General features: G+C 45.8%; 1 long non-coding RNA gene across 1 annotated transcript; it reads left to right on the top strand.

Moving 5' to 3' along the window:
• Positions 1–372: 372 nt before the first annotated feature.
• On the top strand, positions 373–2,431 carry LOC135806772 (uncharacterized). Its single transcript, XR_010551261.1, has 2 exons — positions 373–1,031; positions 1,832–2,431. It is a non-coding gene; the product is annotated as an uncharacterized LOC135806772 (long non-coding RNA).
• The last annotated feature ends 3,569 nt before the right edge of the window (positions 2,432–6,000 follow it).

The following is a 6,000-nucleotide window of genomic DNA, read 5'->3' as shown; positions in this document are numbered from 1 at the left end:
TACACCATAGCTCAGTGGTTAGAGCATCGCTGGCTACAAGCGAGGGTCCCTGGTTCGAGTCCTGGTGGTGACAGTCAATTTTTTCTTCAGACTTTTCCCGTTTGTCTCTTTCCCTCAAACCAGTTAATATTATTTTTATTATTATTTTAATATGGCAATAAGTAGGACGAGCTGAAGCGACATGTGGACTACTTTATTTAAAACAATGTAACAATCGTAGAAAGGAAAAGGACATATGGAAACGAGTTAAGAGTAACTCTCCACCACTGTATCTAGATACTATATGTAGGACTCAGTATAGAGTCCACGCACTATATGATGTCCAGCACCCTATATAGAGTCCATTGGTCCAAAATCCACTATACAGAGTCCAGGAGTCCACTCAGTTTTGATCAGCTTCATCCTGCCGCGCAATCCCCTATAAGGAGTACACTTTTTCTACAAGTCCCCTATTCACGGTCCAGGAGTCCAGTGATCCAGTCACGCCGTCCTGTGTGTTGTGCCCGAAAGAGAACAAACACCTTTTCAGTTTTGCTTGCCTCGTGGCAGCGCATTCCTTTCTTCACTTCAGCCATGGCTGCCAGTTCTGCTGTGTAGTTGCTGACAGTAATCTGTCTCGAGGTAACCAAGGAGGATAAGGAGACGTTCAAAATCAAATCTGGAAAGCGTCTTGTGGTTCTCTGAAGACGCTTCATCAGTGCGCGGGATGAAAGCAGAACGAGAAAAGTTCAGCACAGTTCAAATCTGACGAGTCAGGTACACTGACACTCTCTTTCGTTCGACGCCACAAGGATCCCCTGCTTGGCTGGCCATTGCTGCCAGTAAGACGTTTGAACGGTTTCATCAGAGCGAGGGATGAAAGCAGAAAGCGGAGAAAGAGAAAAGTTCAGCACAGTTCCAATCTGACGAGTCGGATACACTGACACTCTCTTTCGCTCGACGCCACAAGGATACCCTGTTTGACTGGACAAGAGCTGCCTGTACCACCGTGTCAAAAGGCTGTCCAACTACATGGCAGGACGATGACTGAGGTAAGGAAGCTTTTACTCGTTTCGACTGGTCTGCTGTTCTGTCGTTATGCTTGACTCGATGATTTTTTTCCATTTTCAAGGAGCGTATCGCGTTTGTTTGATGTTGCTTGAATGAATGCCCTAAAAGTAATCAACCACTTCGTAATAGTCCTCAAGGACTGCAAGGACTTTGCATAAATCGTATACGATCGTCTAGCTATCATCAATTATTATTTTATTTCATGAGAAATGTATTTTTATCCCTGTGATAATTATGTGAACTCCACGACACTCTTCCTCTACTAGGCTCTAGTATGATGTCGAATACGATGGGATCCACAAACGCAGTGCCAGTGTACTAGTAGTAGTAGGAGGAGGATTGCTTGTATGCCGATGACAAGAAAAAGCTTCTCAAGCTAATACTCGTATTCCCTGAAGTAACCGTTTTGATGTCACGAACATGACATTGTGTCAGTGAAACTGCCTCGTGACAAAAAATCATTGCATTTCCATCTTGGGGAACACTGACTGACGGCAACGCTGTACAGATTGTTCAAATCATCTCATTTCAATTTAGTTGCAGTGAAGTGAAACACTGTGTACACTACATGTATGTTGGTGTGTCTGTGCGTCTTGAGTGTGCACAAACGATCTTATTCCTCGTATCACTAATAGATTATTGTCCCCACCGTCACGTGTTCACAGGTCTTTGAGTGGATGGATTTTCATTGAGCATCACATTCGTTGAGAACTTGGTAGTTGTGTGCTCCCATGCATCATTACGGTAATAAGCGTATCCTTGTGCTATCTATTTGTTGCAGGTGTGCTGATCTTCAGAAGCTTGCGGAACTGAGTGCTGCTGAACATTTGCATGGCCATGAGCAATGGTGAAGCTTGCTACTGCACTCTCAGCATGTGCTAGTATTATGCTGATTACTACACTATGTTACTCTCTTACACTACTACGTGTATGTAAACGTGCATGCATCCGCCCACGTATGCATTCGTTTCGTATAATTATTTGTTATCCCTCTTGACTTTACGTGTAAATGGGTGGACGTTTGCATGGCTGTTGGAGTTGCGTGTGTATTGTGTCTCTCAGTACTCTTTTCTTGGTGTTTTCTTGGCGTTGTGTAAGTTTGTGTGTGTTTGTGTGTGTGCATGTGTGTGTGTGTGTGTGTGTGTGTGTGTGTGTGTGTGTGTGTGTGTGTGTGTGTGTGTGTGTGTGCGCGCGCCCGCACAATAATTTGAAAACAAATAATTAATCCTGGGCTCTCCATTATTCTCTTTCGATTCTTGGTTTTTTTCTAGGTATTTTCTTGGTGTTGTGTGGGTGTGTGCATGTGTGTGTGCGTGCACAAATAATTTGGCAACACTACATGATTGAGATATTGTAATTTGCAGCGTCTGCGAAGAGACCACTTGATTTGAGGATGGTGTTTGTAGGGTTTTTCATGTAATGAAGTGGCTGCAGTGGCGCCTCAATACTTATTTTTTTAATTTTGAGAAGTGAATGATGTAAAGGATTAGAGGGAGAGGTCGTTTTCTGGTTAATATTCACTGCTTACAGCAGATCCTGTGGCTAATTTCGAACTCGATAGGGGATGCCTAATTGGCTGGACTTTATACAGGGAGTGTTGTCCACATAAAGACTCTTTATAGTTGATTTCAAAGTTTGGACTCCGTACAGTTGATTTTGGACCAATGGACTCTATATAGGGGTGAAGCCAATTGGCTGGACTCTATACAGGGAGTGATGTCCATCTAAACTTTGACTTGAGCTCACAAGTTTGGACTCTGTACAGTGGATTTTGGACCAATGGACTCTATATAGGGGTTGGACATCATATAGGGGCTGGACGCTCTACTGAGTCCAACATATATACAGTCAGAAAGTGCAACAACTAGGCACAAAACTGACAGAGTACTGAGACATTCGACGTCCTGACACCTAGCTTCAACACATCTCCGTAGCGCTAACCGACAGCCTTCCAACTTGGAAGGTTCAAGGTTATGGAAAGACCAAAGAGGCGTTTCCATATGTCCTTTTCCTTTCTACTTTTATTATTGGCTCAATACCCGAGTTTCAAATTGCACACCTGATGAGCCGTCACGAACCATATGGCGAAACGTACGTCGTGTGAAACAACTTGTTTTGTAGTCAACTAGTCCATCACAATGTCATGCATGAGGAGTACTGTAGGAGTTTAGATTTCGGCTTGTACAATTCGTTCTCGCAAAGCTTCCCCCTTCTTAACTTATCTTTGATATTTTTGACCCACCCAAGTTGGGTGGTGTGCTGCTTTGCTGCTTCGAATTGTAGTTAGACCGCTTTGTCAAATCGCCTACTGGTCTCGTCATCGTCCAGTGACAATCGACATTCTTTGTTCCGTTGGGACTGTAGCTTGTGCTCGTTTTCGTTGCGCTTGCCTTCCCCTCTTTGGTCTTTCCATAACCTTGAACCTTCCAAGTTGGAAGGCTGTCGGTTAGCGCTACAGAGATGTGTTGAAGCTAGGTGTCAGGACGTCGAATGTCTCAGTACTCTGTCAGTTTTGTGCCTAGTTGTTGCACTTTCTGACTGTATATAGTATCTAGTTACAGTGGTGGAGAGTTACTCTTAACTCGTTTCCATATGTCCTTTTCCTTTCTACTTTTATTATTGGCTCAATACCCGAGTTTCAAATGTAACAATCCTCCTACTTATTGCCATATTAAAATTATTGTCTCCTCGTCGAATTATTATTATTATTATAAGCACTATCGCGATGTAAGCGGGGATGCCTACTTCACTTGTGCCATCCAGGATGATGATAAAGAGAAAGACAAACAGAAAGCTCCGAATCTTGAGCAACAATGCTGTAGAGCAGAATAGCTGTGATTGATAGGATGCGCTACAGAAAGGTGAAAATTACTAGTTCATTGATAATAGCTGGTGAGTTGTCTCGTCATTTCTGAATAATCGGTCTGGAGTGGTTTGAACGGTTTGGTTCTAGCAAGTTGCCTTCAGGGTGCGCCAGCCTTTTCTGTTTTGGGCTCTGGTGCGCCAGGTCTCAAGATCGGTCTGCGTCCCAGTGGGAATACCATGGCTGGTCAGATCTCCGATGATGGTGGTTGCAAGGCTGGTACGCGGCCGGCCGTGGAAGCGTTGTGCGGCTGGGTCACTGGCCCGGCGGAAGTATGCACCCATAGCGAGTTGTGCCGGGGTGTCGACTGGTGAGCGCAGAACGTGCCCGAGGAGTTCGACCCGCAGGCGGTTGATGGTGACGCTTAATGGCTGGGTTTTTCACCTTCTGTACAGGGTCTCGTTCGATATGTGCCGGGGATGATGCATGTGTGTCGACGCGTTTGCTGTGCAGTGAAGCCGAGACCCTAGGTCGGTGGAGAACATCAGACCCCGCCACCACGCCCACGATTCATGCCTGCGATGCTGCACCGCTGCTTTGCATGTCATGATTGGAAGCTGTGGCGTTAGTAAAAAAAATAAAAAATAAAAAAATGTCAATGATTGAGCGGAGCTGTCGTCGGTGAAAACTGTCCATTCGGGCCATTTCAGTTTTGGTAAGACCCCAGGTTCCACTGTTGTGCGTGAGCACAGGTATGATGTACGCCTCATATAGTCGCAGCCTGAGACGCTCTCTGATTTCGCCACGTCGGAACCAGATAAGGTACATGGACCGGAATGCGCAGCCAGCAAGTAGTTGTCTCCGTCTCGAAGGGCCCAGTTTTTTAACTGATCTCCACACTTCGTCGTTCCGGTCGGGTTTCCTGGATACTTCTGCATACTCGGTTTTCGAGGCATTGATGTTCAGATACCATTTGCCGAGAATGGTTGGGGCAATGGCTTCCACTTCCCGAAGGTAGGCCTTACTGTGGCTAATGAAGTCAACGTCGTCTGCGTAGCCGATGTCGAGGGGCAGTCCGCCATCTGACAATGGTCGGGCCGGCAATGCCTGTCGCAGCTCCTTGAGGGCAGCCTCTAAGTAAACGATGAATAGAACGGGAGAGAGGCTATCGCCTTGTGTATTTTTTTATTTTATTTTATATATTCTGCACCTCGTGGCATGTGAAGACAGCCAATTGAATTGAGGAGAGGGTGAGAACAACCACGGAAGAAGAGAAAAAAGAAAATGAAGAGTACGTACACAAAGTGGGAAGGGATTAGCAACTCACAAAGCAATGGGATGCTCAGCGAGCTATGAAGCGGAAGTGGAGACTGTGACTTTGTTTACTGGGAGATACTGAAGTGCTGTCTGACGAGGGTACGGAATTTGGGCATATCTGGAGCTTGTCTAACACTGGGAGGCAGTTGGAGCCACGTGATTAGGAGGAAAAGAAAGGTGAATTTACGAATAGGGTAGACCTAGCTAGGGGGAGACGAACGCAGCTTCGGGTGGTGCCAACTGAATGGAACCAATTAATGGACTGTAAATGAGCAGGGTGCTGGTCAAGAAAATTTGAATGTGCCAGGGTGCACTTGGAAGCATCAAGGTAGTGTTGCAGAGTGGTAGTGGATGCAGCAGCATACACGTCTAGATTTGAGATTTGACGATCAGTACGAAATATGATGCGCAGTATACGGCGATGGCGAACTTCTAATTTACCTATGTGGGTTTTGTTAACGATGGACCAGGCAGGGAAGCCGTACGTGAAGAGGGGAAGAATGTATGATTTATAAAAATTAATCTGGCAATTTTGGGGCAAATGGGACAAGTGACTTGACATTATGCCGACAGATCGGCATGCTTTGAACCACACATGATCAGCATGGTGAGACCAGGAGAAGGCGAAATCTATGACAATGCCAAGGTGTTTATGATGGGGCGCTACAGAGATAGGGTGACCGGGATCATTGGGAAAGTGGAAGATGGGCACTGGATCTGTGGGAGGAGGAAAAGGAGGAGCTCGGTTTTGGTCACATTCGGCTTAAGGTACCAAGTGCTCATCCAGTGAACAATGTCGTTGATGCAGGTCTGAACTTTGGGGTACAGGG

The sequence above is a fragment of the Sycon ciliatum genome, chromosome 1, assembly GCF_964019385.1.
Source record: "Sycon ciliatum chromosome 1, ocSycCili1.1, whole genome shotgun sequence".
NCBI lineage: Eukaryota > Metazoa > Porifera > Calcarea > Leucosolenida > Sycettidae > Sycon > Sycon ciliatum.
This window is presented reverse-complemented; position numbering and strand designations above follow the sequence as displayed.